This window comes from Oncorhynchus gorbuscha, linkage group LG15, assembly GCF_021184085.1.
Source record: "Oncorhynchus gorbuscha isolate QuinsamMale2020 ecotype Even-year linkage group LG15, OgorEven_v1.0, whole genome shotgun sequence".
Taxonomy (NCBI): domain Eukaryota; kingdom Metazoa; phylum Chordata; class Actinopteri; order Salmoniformes; family Salmonidae; genus Oncorhynchus; species Oncorhynchus gorbuscha.
The window spans coordinates 51,011,050-51,026,784 of record NC_060187.1 but is presented as its reverse complement, the minus strand read 5'-3'; the positions used below and the strand labels follow the sequence as shown (position 1 = coordinate 51,026,784).

At 40.2% G+C, this 15,735-nt stretch overlaps 1 long non-coding RNA gene across 1 annotated transcript in view; it reads right to left on the bottom strand.

Moving 5' to 3' along the window:
• Nucleotides 1-1,481: 1,481 nt before the first annotated feature.
• LOC123996419 overlaps nucleotides 1,482-15,735 on the bottom strand; it is an 82,337-nt gene continuing 68,083 nt past the window's right edge. The window contains exon 3 of the long non-coding RNA XR_006831985.1: nucleotides 1,482-2,340. This is a non-coding gene — a long non-coding RNA (uncharacterized LOC123996419). The remainder of the gene's footprint in view (nucleotides 2,341-15,735) is intronic.

The window sequence follows — 15,735 nt, the reverse complement described above, 5'->3', positions numbered from 1 at the left end:
TTTTGGGGAAATGTATCATTCAGTAGAAACCATTTCGCAACGTAGCAAACATTCAAGAGAACTGAATGCACCTCAGGTGTATTACAACAACTGGGTTGGAACAAAAGCCAGCAGCATACTGAGTACAGTAACTCTCCAAGACACTGATCTGAGATTAGTGTTGCATTTTACTACCTTAGAATTTACTTAAGATGTGTAGGATGCTGTGTAGGGTGGAGTCTACAGGCAAACCTAGCAACTCAACCACAAACAGCTCAAACCAACTTCCATTATCAACCAATTTAGTTTATGTAGGCATTCATTGTAGAATGATAATAAAAAATGATTTATGTCAATGAGATGAATGTGAGTGAATGCACTACACAGTCATCATAATACTAATCCCGAATCATAATCACAATCACAATACTGTGAATACTTTTATTATTACTGCCCACATTGGTAACACTCTATATTAATGTCCCTTAATAAACCATTTATAAACAGTTTGTAAAGAGTGTACTTATTATTTATTAATAATTATTCCTACATTTGTAAATGTCAATAAGCAGTCTCTAAATAGTCAATCACGCATTTATAAACCCTATTTAAATTATTTAGGATTTATAATATTATTAAGGTGTTTGATCATAGTATGTTCACAATTTGTAAATTAATACTAATGTATTACTAACGAACTTATAAACCAGTTATAAAGGAGTTCTTGTCAACTCATAAGATTATTCATAAGGTATTTGATAATGGTTAATTTATGGTTTGACGCACCATTTACATACATATTTATACATGTAATTATGTTGGTAATGAATGGTATTATTATTAATTTCTAATGAGGTCATTTATAAATGTGAGTTTGTGCACTTACTAATACCTCAGTTGATGATTTATGAAAGTGTGGACTATATATACTTTACAACATTTATAAATGACATGTTACTTCCCAAAAGTTGGCCACATTAGTAAACAATGCTTGATGCTCCACCAATGGCTAAACATATCCTAAAACATGCAATGGTAAAAGAAGAAGTACAGTCTAATGCAATTAGCATGAGGTTGTAAGTAACAAGAACATTTCCCAGGACATAGACATATCTGATATTGGCAGAAAGCTTACATTCTTGTTAATCTAACTGCACCATCCAATTTTCAATAGCTATTACAGTGAAAGAATAACATGCTATTGATTGAGGAGAGTGCAAAATTTTGAACATGAAAAGTTATTAATAAACACATTAGGCACATGTTTGCAGTCTTGATACAACATTTTTAACAGAAATACAATGGTTCACTGATTAGTCTAAAACGTTGCACATACACTGCTGCCATCTAGTGGCCAAAATCTAAATTGAACCTGGGCTGGAATAATACATCATGGCCTTTCCCTTGCATTTCAAAGATGATGGTACAAAAAAATTACAAAGGAACGGTTGGTTTTTTCTTTGTATTGTCTTTTACCAGATCTATTCTGTTATATTCTCCTACATTCCTTTCACATTTCCAAAGTCCAAAGTGTTTCCTTTCAAATGGTACCAAGAATATGCATATCCTTGCTTCAGGGCCTGCGCTACAGGCAGTTTTTTTTAAAGCGCTGATCCTTATTAACCCAGGTCTGACCCACATTATATGTTTGTTCAAAAGGGTTCAACTAAAACGGGTGCTTTGAACATCCACTGATCTTCCAACCACTGAACAGTTTACAATCTGGTCTTAAGGACAATGGGAAGATCTGAATTGCATACGCCTGGCATTCTTTCTCCTCTCTCCTTTTCAAAACCCATTGGATGAGAAAGCCAGAGTGCCTCCTCCCCTGACCTTCTCCCCCAATGGGTTTTGAGAAGGAGATGAGAGGAGTATGCAATTGAGATCTTCCGAGTGACTCACAGAGAGAACATGAGGGAAACGAGAGAACGAGAGAGAGAGAACCAGGGCTGGTGAATTCAAACTAGAAAATGAATTACAGTATGTCACATTTCTTAATGAGGAAAACCTTGGAAGAAAATCAGCCAGTACAGTTCGTCTCATCAATGACAAAAACTCAACAACATTTCACTTGCTAACATTTCACTTGCCCTCCTTCATGGGAAGTTCTCCTGGTTTTCGCAAAATCTTTATTTTGCCCTTCACACTTATCACTCTCAATTACATTATTGCACTTGCTTGCAAAAACACAGCGTTTTTAATTGCGAGTGTACGTTTTGCATAAGTCTTTGAATTGGTCAGTTGGTCAGGTGCGGTGAGTTAGGCAATTGGAGAGTTGAACTCAATAGCGTTGCGATCCACAGCCCCCCTCTGGAAAGCAGCAGTCATGGTTTTCCCCAATTGCCTCTTCGGGATCTCGGGCTGAAATGCATAGGGTAAAATTGACCCCACAAGCAATCCATGTTTGTTATTACTTCTCCAACCAGCCAAAAGTTTGGAGACACCTACTCATTCAAGGGTTTTTCTTAATTTTTACTATTTTCTACATTATAGAATAATAGTGAAAACATCAAAACTATAAAATAACAATCATGTAGTAACAAAACAAATGTTGATGACAGCTTTGCACATTCTTGACATTCTCTCAACCAGTTTCATGAGGTTGTTACCTGGAATGCATTTCAATTAACAGGTTTGCCTTGTTAAAAGATAATTTGTGGAATTTCTTTCCTTCTTGAGCTAATCAGTGTTGTGACAAGGTAGGGGTGGTAAACAGAAGATATCCCTATTTGGTAAAAGATGAAGTCCATATTACGGCAAGAACAGCTCAAATAAGAAAATAGAAACGACAGTCCAGACATGAAGTTCAGTCGATATGGAAAATTTCAATAACTTTGAAAGTGCAGTCGCAAAAACCATCAAGAGCTATGATGAAACTGGCTCTCATGAGGACTGCCACAGAAAGGAATACGCAGAGTTACCAATGCTGCAGAGGATAAGTTCATTAGAGTTACCAGCCTCAGAAATAGCAGCCCAAATAAATGCTTCACAGAGTTCAAGTAACAGACACATCTCAACATAAACTGTTCAGAGGAGATGAATCAGACCTTCATAGTTGAATAAGAAGAAGAGACTTACTTGGGCCAAGAAACACAACCAATGGACATTAGACCAGTGGAAACCTCTCCTTTGGTCATACGAGTCCAAATTTGAGATTTTTGGTTCCAACCACCGTGTCTTTGTGAGATAGTAGGTGAACAGATGATCTCTGCATGTGTGGTTCCCACCATGTGGCATGGAGGAGGAGGTGTGATATATGGGGGTGCTTTGCTGGTGACATTGTTGGTAATTTATTTAGAATTCCAGGCACACTTAACCAGCATGGCTACCACAGCCTTCTGCAGCAATATGCCATCCCATCTGGCTTGCGCTTAGTGGGACTATCATTTGTTTTTCAACAGAACAACGACCCAACACACCTCCAGGCTGTGTACAGGCTATTTGACAGAGAAGGAGAGTGATGGAGTGCTGCATCAGATGACTTGACCTCCACAATCAACCAACCTCAACCCAATTGAGATGGTTTGGTGTGAGTTGGACCGCAGAGTGAAGGAAAAGCAGCTGCATATGTGGGAACTCCTTCAAGACTGTTGGAAAAGCTGGTTGTGTGAAGCTGGTTGTGAGAATGCCATGTGCAAAGGGTGGCTACTTTGAAGATTCTAAAATCTAAAATCTATTTAGATTTGTTTAACACTTATTTATTACTACATGATTCCATATGTGTTATTTCATAGTTCCACAATGTAGATAATGGTAAAAATAAAGAAAAACCCTTGAATGAGTAGGTGTGTCTAAACTTTTGAATGCTCAAAAATATTAAGGGAACACTAAAATAACACATCCTAGATCTGAATGTATGAAATATTCTTATTAAATACGTTTGTTCGTGCATGTATGACCTCCCTACAACGCCTGGGCATGCTCCTGATGAGGTGGCGGATGGTCTCCTGAGGGATCTCCCCCCAGACCTGAACTAAAGCATCCGCCAACTCCTGGACAGTCTGTGGTGCAACGTGGCGTTGGTGGATAGAGCGAAACATGATGTCCCAGATGTGCTCAATTGGATTCAGGTCTGGGGAACGGGTGGGCCAGTCCATAGCATCAATGCCTTCCTCTTGCAGGAACTGCTGACACACTCCAGCCACATGAGGTCTAGCATTGTCTTGTATTAGGAGGAACCCAGGGCCAACCGCACCAGCATATGGTCTCACAAGGGGTCTGAGTATCTCATCTCGGTACCTAATGGCAGTCAGGCTACCTCTGGCGAGCACATGCAGGCCCCCCAAAGAAATGCCACCCCACACCATGACTGACCCACTGCCAAACCGGTCATGCTGGAGGATGTTGCAGGCAGCAGAACGTTCTCCACGGCGTCTCCAGACTCTGTCACGTCTGTCACATGTCCTCAGTGTGAAACTGCTTTCATCTGTGAAGAGCACAGGGTGCCCGTGGCGAATTTGCCAATCTTGGTGTTCTCTGGCAAATGCCAAACGTCCTGCACGGTGTTGGGCTGTAAGCACAACCCCCACCTGTGGACGTCGGGCCCTCATACCACCTTCATGGAGTCTGTTTCTGACGGTTTGAGCAGACACATGCACATTTGTGGCCTGCTGGAGGTCATTTTACAGGGCTCTGGCAGTCCTCCTCCTGCTCCTCCTTGCACAAAGGCGGAGGTAGCGGTCCTGCTGCTGGGTTGTTGCCCTCCTATGGCCTCCTCCACGTCTCCTGGTGTACTGCCTGTCTCCTAGTAGGGCCTCAATGCTCTGGACACTACGCTGACAGACACAGAAAACCTTCTTACCACAGCTCGCATTGATGTGCCATCCTGGATGAGCTGCACTACCTGAGCCACTTGTGTGGGTTGTAGACTCCGTCTCATGCCAATAGAGTGAAAACACCACCAGCATTCAAAAGTGACCAAAACATCAGCCAGGAAGCATAGGAACTGAGAAGTGGTCTGTGGTCACCACCTGCAGAACCACTCCTTTATTGGGGGTGTCTTGCTAATTGCCTATGATTTCCACCTGTTGTCTATTCCATTTGCACAGCAGCATGTGAAATGTATTGTCAATCAGTGTTGCTTCCTAAGTGGACAGTTTGGTTTCACAGAAGTGTGATTGACTTAGAGTTACATTGTGTTGTTTAAGTGTTCCCTTTATTTTTTTGAGCAGTGTATATATATATATATATTGCATGAATTCATGGTACGCTACATATTAACATAAACAGTCAACATTTCACAGTTTGGTCTAATTTCGCAAAAAGTTACATTCATAAATAACATTTTTTTTTGTAGTCACAGATTGCAAAGGAAAATTATTTCTATAGCCTATATTTGTTTAATTTACTTCTATGGCGGAATGTTCTCTTCTATGCTCTCTTTCCTTTCTCTTCTATCTCTTCTTATTCTTTTCCTTGTTTAGTATTTTATCCCTCTCCTCTTCACAGGAGGATGCAGTGGAGGAGCCAGAGGAGGAGGAGGAAGAAAAGGAGGAAGGTGACAATGCCAATATGCCTTTGTTCTTTGCTCATACAGAGCAAAAATAAAAATCAAAGAGAAGCAAACAAGCGGACAATAGTTTGAGACGAGTTCATCTGTACACTCATTTAACAAAAGTGACAAAGCATACTTGTGCTATGGTTTTGTCACAGGGATTATAACACTACTTTTTCACATACAATGTGTATAGGTATTGTGGGGGGGGTGCATTGAATCAAACTTATCACATCCATTGGTATGCCAACCACAGGGCGAGTTGCCTCTATTTAATAACATTTCTATCCTCATTACATGTTCTTCACTCTAGGGAAAAAAATGTATACAATGAACCATTTATCACTAACTGTGGCAACATCGTGAGTGATAAGAGCTAGGCTGTCCAACTCATATAATCGAGGGCAGTGTGTCTGCTGGTTTGTGTTATTTTGTTTTAATTTGTGTCCAATTAAAGGTGCAATATGCAGAAATCGCACCACCATTTCCTGGTTGCTAAAATTCAAGCGCTCAGTATGTAGGGAATCATTGTACCAGCTTAACCGCAGCTAAACCGTTTTCAATAAATGTACCAAAAAAAATGTAAACATGTTTTCACTTTGTCATGATGGGGTATTTTGTGTAAACTGGTGAAAACATATGTTTAATCATTTTGAGAAACACAAAATGTGTAATAAGAAAATGAACAGTGTCACTTAGTAAATAACATTACTAGTGATTACTTTGATAATCAAATGTTCTGCCGGTTTCATGCACCAAACCTTTTTGAAGTAGAAAATTCAAGATAATTAATTCTTAAGAAATGCATTGTAGGCTATAGCATACTGTGTATGTAGTAATGAAGTTGCCATGGATAGATTAAATGTTTTACAGTCTCTCTTTAAATTCAAATACATTTCCATTCAATATGCTTTAATGGCATGAATAGCAGGGTCAATTTTGCCAAAGTGATACACACAATTATGAAAACAGCGACAATTCCATTCTCCTTTGTGTAAAGTTTTTTTTTTATAATAAAAAAATATGCATTTCCGACCCGCTTGCCTACAGCTACGTTAGGGTTGGACATTCCTGTGTATATTAAAACACCGCAGAGCTGATGTGACTTGGCTCGGAAAATGTACCTCAATCCAGGAATTAAAAATACATTGTACTCCGAATTATCCCAACTGTTACACCAATAAGATTGAACAACTCCTTGTTTTTCTGGATAACTGTCCTTTTCGTCCTCATGCTAGGTAGCAGAAGCCACAGCAGCCATTTTAGAATGGCAGTGTCAGCCAATCAGCTCCTTTTGTGGAGACCAATTTATATATACACTAGATGACTAATAGGGGGTGCTGTGTCTCCATCTTGGCACTACCTCACTATTGATAAAAAATATTTTCGAAGCTGTAGACATGCATTTTATTTTCTACATTTGTTTTTGTAACATTTATTCTCTTACAGACTGACTTTTAAATGATGCATACTTTTAAATTACATGTGAGCTAAACAAAAATGCTAAATATATAATTTTCATTAAATTATAATTTTGAGATTACTACTATTACTGTCCCCATTACAACAACAAAAATACTTAAATCAATGTGATTTTGTCCTTAACATTTAATTGAAACACTATAGAATTACATTCATTCATTCCTATGGAGGACTGTGCCTACTGGGGAGTGCCATATGGGCGACCAGTGGCTTCAAAGCCTCAAGACATAGCATCAGCAATCCGGGGTTGGTCCATCGGTCTAAGGCACTGCATCTCAGTGCTAGAGGTGTCACTATAGACCCTGGTTTGATTCCAGGCTGTATCACAACCGGCTGTTATTGGGAGTCCCATAGGGCGGCGTACGATTGGCCCAGTATCGTCCGGGTTTGGCTGAGGTAGGCTGTCATTGTAGATAAGAATTTGTTCTTAACTGACTTGCCTAGTTAAATGCAATTTTATATATACGTCATTTATTGAGACAGGTGGTTCCAACCCAAAGTGCCGTGTGTCGTGATGACCAACACCTGTCTAGATCAATGACAGAAATGTTGGAGTAACAAGGAAATGCTAAAAAATGCAAGGGGTGAATACTTATGAAAGACACAGTATATTTACTAATCTGACTTGCCATGACTTCAGACCAATGTCCTGTTGGAAGCATTACTTGCGCTTGCGGTGGATGCTCAGCTGTCCTGTTGTAACTTCACTGGTAGCTGGCATGTACCTAGCTATGCTTAAAAATAGAATGTCCAATGAATATCATGTGGTGTGGGATTCTACTAAGCTGTATAGAAGTGTTTTAAGAAGGTCATGCCAAGAATAATTTTAGCTATTGATTTTACATTTTACGATCCCTTGAAGCATCCCAAAAATATATTATAATAACTTGATGAGAAAAAAAATGTGCGCCTTACTGCTTTTAGCCGATACAAATGCTACCTGGTTAAATAAAGGTGAAATAAAAAAATAGAAAAATAACAGATTCACTACATGGAACAACAGTTCCATGGTCTGACAAACACACATCAGTCGATGCGGTGGATTTAGACTAATAAAATGCAAACAAACATAACTCTAGCTTCAACTGACTTTAGAGGGAATTTTGCGAGTTAGATTTCCACGTGGGTGCTGACATAGTTCATATAAAGTGTCACCCACACATTGACTACCAACAGCAAGGTATTCTTATGAGCTATATTATTGTTTTCACAGAAGCAAATTTTGCTGGCTGAAAAATGGCCTATAGGTCTGAGGTTTGTAATGAGTTGTGGTGGGAGAACGAAGTGGCGGTGGTTTCAGACTAGTGACCATGGAGTCGGATGAACCCTGGCTGGCGACGTTACTGCTCTTAACCTTCCCTCTCCTTCACTGTGACAGGGCCCGCATTACAGTAAATGATAGTTACTCACCCAGCCACCGTAAAGTGATTTGACCTGCCAGTGTCTCCCTGGCCTAATGGGGCCCCTATGGGTGGCCAGGCCCCTCCAGGGGACTGACTGAACATACTCTTTTGGGTGAATGGGGAAAAGGGAGGGGGGTGGGGGGCTGTCTGATGGAGGGGAAAAATGGGTTAAAGATGAGAGGAGCCGGAGGTCTGTTTATGTGTCCCGCTGTCTGGGCATACATGCTAGTGAGTGAAAACACACACAGACTCATAAGCACATTGTCCAAGCACACATACTCTGTGTATATGTGTGTACAATGTACATTTGTCCATTCACAGTGCACAGTTCACACAATGACTACCACAAATGTCTGCAAATCTCTGTCTCTCCACATACTATAAGCTTTTCTCATCTGAAATTACAGCAAATGATGAACCCATAGTAGGGACACTTAGCACAGAAGAACAGTACAGGACGAAGAAAAGAAGGAACGGTACAAAGAAGATCGAAGGAGGGAGGGAGTGAGTGGATGGTGACCTGGTGGTGACCCCCATCGCCAGGTCAGCCATGTCACTTTTCTAATTTGGAGCTGGTGTCTCAGAGGTGGCTGGCTGGCTGAGGAATGTGGTGGAGGTGTCTTATTAGCACATAATGGTGTAGGGGGGCAATCTGCTGTCCGTCGGTTCCAAAACACTGAGCCGGGAGCCCGGTTGCAGCGCAGAGCTGGGGGGGAGGGGCTAGATTTACGAGGCACGCATGACCATTGTGGAGTGCTCAGCCACTGAGAGATGGGGCACTTTTAGACCCTCAGCATATCCCTCTTTCTTTTTTGGAGGTGGAGGGAGGAAAAGAGGAAAGGGGAGTGTGGGTTGAGGGGATGGGGTAAGAAGGGTCTAAGTATGTGTGCAGGGGGGGACATACAGTGCCTTGCGAAAGTATTCGGGCCCCTTGAACTTTGCGATCTTTTGCCACATTTCAGGCTTCAAACATAAAGATATAAAACTGTATTTTTTTGTGAAGAATCAACAACAAGTGGGACACAATCATGAAGTGGAACGACATTTATTGGATATTTCAAACTTTTTTAACAAATCAAAAACTGAAAAATTGGGCGTGCAAAATTATGCCCCCACTGATTAAACAAAAAAAACGGTTCCCTGCTGCATTTGAAATGTAATCAAATAAATAATCTTAAAAAGCACTACACCTGTGTGGTCACCACAGAGGTCTATATTTGAGGAATGACACATTTCTGTGGGTGTTTATAGTTCTGTCTGTCTGGGATGTATGCACTCCTTGAAATTGAACCACCTAATTGGTTGAAGTCATTGGATTTGAAAAATGTCTGATTGTTTTATTTGTGTAGAAGTGGGTAAAATTCTGCCGATATTGCTAGAGAATTCTAAACCAAGAACATCAATAGCCTATATTTGTGGGAAATACCTCTACTGACCAAGATGAATAGTATTTGATTAAATTATGCACATCATCACACTTTATTTAACAATGGAATAGTCTACCTCTGAGTTTGATGGACAAAATGTGAATGAATTTTCATTTGTTGCAGGGAAGATTTTCAAAACATAACTCGTTCACTAGATGGCAGAGGAGTGCTTGCAACATTTTTCCCCCAACACACTGTTTCACTAACAGTCTAAATAACTTCCCCACAATTTAACTGGGGGGGGGGGTGGAGTAATATATCAAAAGGTTCTGTGTAAAAAAGTATTGTTATTTATGTCACAAACAAGTTGTTAGACATGCTTAGTGTATTTAAAGTACCTTATTTCAGTAGTGTGTTTGTCTCTCAAACTGCCAATCACTGTTTCTAAACATAAGTCACCTTTTAGCCTTTAACACTTATGCTGTGATGAGGCATTTTACCAAGACACAGACACCACTGATTTCTTACTGGACAAAGAGCAGATATGATGCTAAAATTCAACACATTATTGAAAAGCAATGAAGAAAATTGGAAGTGAAATTGGAATTTCAGTTTCTTCCCGAATAATCTCAATTTAAATGGAATCGATCCCAACCCTGATAAAGATTCAATCTACCTAGGAAATATACTATCTACTTTATGTAGACCACAAAGTTTAAAAAACGTACATTTCTTAGACAATCTTATATTTATGCCTCTGAACTTGGATTCCAGATACACTACTACTGGTTTATAGTTCTGTACAAGTGTTTTGCTGTGGGTTTTTTTGGTGGTGCTGTGCTGAGGTCACACACACACCTCTGATGACCTGTGAGTAACACCCTGACAGAGAGTGTGTGTGTGAGAGAGAGTGAGTGTTGGAAATAATGAGAGAAAGAAAGAGAGCGGAAAAGATCCTCCACTGCGTCTCAAATCGAGTCAGAGAAAAGGGAGCACTAAAATCTATCAAGGCTAAATGTTTGAGTAATAATATGTTTCTGGTGGGTTAAAAATACTTTTTTATGATCAACTATGGGTTTTAATTACTTGCTTAAAATTAATTATATCGGACAATGAAAACATCCAGGGTTAGAATAAATGCTGAATGAGATTGTCATCCTTCAATATTTGAAAATTGCCTCACTTTTTTCAAACTCAAAACCCTATGTAGTGGTTTGTACACTCTTACAGTATGTAGCCTTACTCTCATCAAATTACAGTAAAATTCACCAAGATGGGAAAGGATTTGATTCCATATTTCAGAGTACAGTACAAACGATCAGCGGTATAGATTTCTTAGTGTTGAAGGTATACTTGACTGAATAATGTTTTCTCAGGCTCTTTGCACCCATTCCTCTAAATCTTAGATAGGCAGTGCATTCTGAAAGTATTCAGACCCCTTTACTTTTTACACATTTTGTTACATTAAAGGCTTATTCTAAAATGTATTAAATACATTTTTGTTCATCATAAATCTACACACGATACCCCATAATGGAAAAGAGAAAACAGCTTTTTAGAATTTTTTCAAAATAATAATACCTTATTTAGTTAAGTATTCAGACCCTTTGCTTTGAGACTCGAAATTGAGTGCAGGCGCTTCCTGTTTCCATTGATCATCCTTGAGATGTTTCTACAACTTGATTGGAGTCCATATGTGGTAAATTCAATTGATTGGACATGATTTGAAAAGGCGCACACCTGTCTATAAAGTCTCATAGTTGACAGTGCATGCCAGAGCAAAAACCAAGCCATGAGGTCAAAGGAATTGTCTGTAGAGCTCCCAAACAGGGTTGTGTCGATGCACAGATCTGGGGAAGGGCACTAAAACACTTCTGCAGCTTTGAAGGTCCCCAAAAACAGAGTGGCCTCCAGCATTCTTAAATTGAAGAAGTTTTGAACCACCAAGACTATTCCTAGAGCTGGCCGCCTGGCCAAACTGAGCAATTGGGGGAGAAGGCCTTGGTCAAGGAGGTGACCAAGAACCCGATGGTAACTCTGACAGAGCTCTAGAGTTGCTCTGTGGAGATGGGAGAACGTTCCAGAAGGATAGACATCTCTGCAGCACTCCACCAATCAGGCCTTTATGGTAGAGTGACCAGACGGAAGCCACTACATAGTAAAAGGCACATGACAGCACTCTTGGAGTTTGCCAAAGAGCACCTAAAAGGACTCTCAGACCATGAGAGACAAGATTCTCTAGTTTGATGAAACCAAGATTGAACTCTTTGGCCTCTTTGAATGCCAAGGTCACATCTGGAGGAAACCTGGCACCAACCCTACGATGAAGCATGGTGGTGGCAGCATCATGCTGTGGGGATTTTTTTTCAGCGGCAGGGACTGGGAGACTAGTCAGGATAGAGGGAAAGATGAAGAGAGCAAATAAAAGAGAAATCCTTGGTAAAAACCTGCTCCAAAGTACTCAGTACCTCAGACTGGGGCAAAGGTTCACCTTCCAACAGGACAACGACCTTAAGCACACAGCCAAGACAACGCAGGAGTGGCTTCGGGACAAGTCAAATCAAATCCAATTTTATTTGTCACATACACATGGTTAGCAGATGTTAATGTGAGTGTAGCGAAATGCTTGTGCTTCTAGTTCCGACAATGCAGTGATAACCAACAAGTAATCTAACTAACAATTCCAAAACTACTGTCTTATACACAAGGGGGATAAAGAATATGTACATAAGGATATATGAATGAGTGATGGTACAGAGCAGCATACAGTAGATGGTATCGAGTACAGTATATACATATGAGATGAGTATGTAGACAAAGTAAACAAAGTGGCATAGTTAAAGTGGCTAGTGATACTTGTATTACATAAGGATGCAGTCGATGATGTAGAGTACAGTATATACGTATGCATATGAGATGAATAATGTAGGGTAAGTAACATTATATAAGGTAGCATTGTTTAAAGTGGCTAGTGATATATTTAAATCATTTCCCATCAATTCCCATTATTAGAGTGGCTGGAGTTGGGTCAGTGTCAATGTCCTTGAGTGGGCCAGCTAGAGCCTAGGCTGTAATCTCTGCCAAAGGTGCTTCAACAATGTACTGAGTAAAAGGTCTGAATACTTATGTAAATGTGATTTTTATTTTGAATTTTGAATACATTTGCAGAAATGTAAAAAATAAAAATAAAAATACTGTTTTGGATTTGTCATTATGGGGTATTGTGTGTAGATTGATGACGGAAAATAACTATTTAATCAATTTTAGGATAAGGCTATGAAAGTCAAGGGGTCTGAACACTTTCCGAATGCACTGGATACCAATATAAAAAGCTGCAACTCCAAATGAATCCTGGCGCTCTGAAAGAGCTGCAGGTAGGAAAATCGGTTAATATTTGACTTTCGTCCTGGGAAACAAATTCGGTAAGCAGTTGAGATGTTTTAAAAGTAAGCCTCATTATCATTTTCAAAGGGATGACAGTCAGAGCCTTTTGTCAGCGGGTGCAACTTGGATCTAAAATTTTGGGGTGAAATGAGGCGCCCTAATCAAGATGTTTACCCAGATACACATGCACAGTGTGTGGAGAAACAGAGAGCAACAGACACACATACACACTAACAATACTTTTGATGTTCTAAGAACGTAGCCATAGCTCTTGAATATACATTGGGTAGCGTCTGTTTTGTGATTACTTTAGACAGTGTGTAAAGGTTGCAACCCAAAATGGCATCCTATTTCCTATATAGTGCACTACTTTTTACCAGGGCCCACAGGGAGCTTTATAGGGAAAAGTGTGTAATTTGGGGGGGACACATACTCTCCAAAACAGTATTAACTACCACTTAGTTGGTGTGTCTTTGAACCCCAACATGGGAAGACAATGTGTGTGTGTGTGTGTGTGTGTGTGTGTGTGTGTGTGTGTGTGTGTGTGTGTGTGTGTGTGTGTGTGTGTGTGTGTGTGTGTGTGTGTGTGTGTGTGTGTGTGTGTGTGTGTGTGTGTGTGTGTGTGTGTGTGTGTGTGTGTGTGTGTGTGTGTGTGTGTGTGTGTGTGTATATACAGTTAAAGTCGGAAGTTTACATACACTTAGGTTGGAGTCTTTAGACTTGTTTTTCAACCACTCCACAAATTGCTTGTTAACAAACTCAAATTTGGGCAAGTCGGTTAGGACATCTACTTTGTGTATGACACAAGTAATTCTTCCAATAATTGTTTACAGAGAGATTATTTAACTTGTAATTGTATAACAATTCCAGTGGGTCAGAAGTGACTGTGCCTTTAAACAGCTTGGAAAATTCCAGAAAATTATGTCATAGTTGAAGTGTACCTATGATGAAAATGACATCTTTTTAAGTGGGAGAACTTGCATGAGGGCACGTGTGTGCCTGCATTTGAATACGTGTGTGTGTGTGTGTGTGTGTGTGTGTGTGTGTGTGTGTGTGTGTGTGTGTGTGTGTGTGTGTGTGTGTGTGTGTGTGTGTGTGTGTGTGTGTGTGTGTGTGTGTGTGTGTGTGTGTGTGTGTGTGTGTGTGTGTGTGTGTGCATAAGGACTCGCATGTGTTCATGTGTGTGTGTGTGTGTGTGTGTGTGTGTGTGTGTGTGTGTGTGTGTGTGTGTGTGTGTGTGTGTGTGTGTGTGTGTGTGTGTGTGTGTGTGTGTGTGTGTGTGTGTGTGTGTGTGCATAAGGACTCGCATGTGTTGTGTGTGTGTGTGTGTGTGTGTGTGTGTGTGTGTGTGTGTGTGTGTGTGTGTGTGTGTGTGTGTGTGTGTGTGTGTGTGTGTGTGTGTGTGTGTGTGTGTGTGTGTGTGTGTGTGTGTGTGTGCATAAAGACTAGCATGTGTTCATGTGTGTGTGCGTGTGTGTGTGTGTGTGTGTGTGTGCATGCATGAGGACGTGTATGTGCATGCCTGTGTTTTTTCTTCCCATCCGGAGATTTAATGAGATATAGGATATGCACGGAACACGTCAGAGTTGAAAGAATCAGTCACCGGTGGCTAGTGTGCTGATACATCAAGGGTAGCACCTTTACCCTGAAAACGCTAACTCAGGAGGGCAATTAACTCCTCCGCAACGAGGGTCAGAAATTAGTTCACGATTTCTCCCCTGTGGACCCGAGGCCGGGCATATACGTCCCTTGTGTGTGTGTTTGTGTGTGTGGGGGGGGGAGAGGGGGGGGTGCTAGGATGCTGGCAGATGCATGCAGGTAAGGCCCTCCACAGAGTAATTATCCACAACCTCAGGCGAGTTTACATCAAGGCATTGTGGGTGTTTTTTATTTGTTTTAGCGTTGTTCTTTTTTTCTCATCCAGTATTTGAATGAAATATCAAAATGCACATCAGTAGTCGGTGTCCAGTGACTACACTTAAAACTGCAACCATTTGCATATTTGGATTGATGTTGGAAAATGTGATCTCTAGACACACATCTCGAGAATTAATATGCGTTTGATAGTTATGCTCTGAGCAGTTCATGCATATTCATAAGCCTTAATGTCTGCAACCAGTATCAATGTATGTCAATATAAAACATTTTATATTGTTTTATATTGATTCCCGTGAACTCCAAACTCCCATGACCACCTTCTTCATATTGGAAATCTTTCATGACATGTCCTAATTAAATAACCTTCAATTTAAAATAGTAGCGTGAATTATGATCAGAGCCATTACCCTTCTATTGCATTTTGTTAGATCTCAGATCGAAAGCATGCATTGAGAAGAGTCAAGAAAAAAAGATAGAATACCAAATTAAAACTCAATATTGATCATATAAATCATATAAGAGTTTGTGAGGTATATGATTATAGTATAATGATTTATTATGACTAGGCCTAATATTCCCCTCAACTGTTGGCACAACAATGGTCATTATCATGAGGCAAGGCACTGAAAATTTTGACCTAACAAATGAACATCAGACCCTAGAATGCTTTTAATTCAATTATAAATTCCTATTTTTTATTTATTTAGCCAGTTTTGTTGCAATTTGGACTTTTACACTATATCTGAGT